Raw genomic sequence first — 539 nt, forward strand, 5'->3', positions numbered from 1 at the left:
TAATATTTTCATAAACATCCTCCAAAATCATAGACGGAGCATCAACAAAGTGCCTCACGGTTCACCCAACACTGCGCGGAGTGAGTGAACAGCAGGGCGTCAGTGCACTTGTTATGCTGTAATCGTGGATTTATTCTTCTGTGACCGCTAATAAACATTTTCCATTGGACTGACTCGAGTCTTTATTGAGTTTCAGCCATATCTACACCTCACAATTGTGTTGTTGTTGTTGTTTTTTGACAGGTTTTTTTTTTTTTTTTTAAGAAGGTAATTGTGACTTTTATCTCACAATTCTGACTTTTTCCCCCTTTCATTCCTGAATTTACATCTCGCAATTGTTCTTTTTTCCCGCCACGGTATAAAAAAGGCAAATGCGACAGTTTAGCACACAATCCTGTGGGAAAATTCTGAGAATTGCGAGGGGGAAAAGACAGATTTGTGAGGTATAAACTCATATAGGTATAAAGAAAAAGTCGCCATTACATATTTTATTCCGTGTCAGAAATAAGCTTCTTCCATATATATATATATATATATAT

The 539-nt window shown here is 36.5% G+C and overlaps 1 protein-coding gene across 1 annotated transcript in view; it reads left to right on the forward strand.

Moving 5' to 3' along the window:
• The window catches only part of tmem138 (transmembrane protein 138), a 7,893-nt gene extending 7,723 nt beyond the window's left edge, over window positions 1-170 (forward strand). Inside the window, exon 6 of the mRNA XM_084397335.1 lies at window positions 1-170. This exon is cut by the window's left edge and continues 568 nt beyond it. The gene's annotated coding sequence lies outside the window, so the exon portion shown is untranslated.
• Window positions 171-539: the final 369 nt, after the last annotated feature.

Source organism: Rutilus rutilus, assembly GCF_951802725.1.
Source record: "Rutilus rutilus genome assembly, chromosome: 23".
Classification (NCBI taxonomy): Eukaryota; Metazoa; Chordata; class Actinopteri; order Cypriniformes; family Leuciscidae; genus Rutilus; species Rutilus rutilus.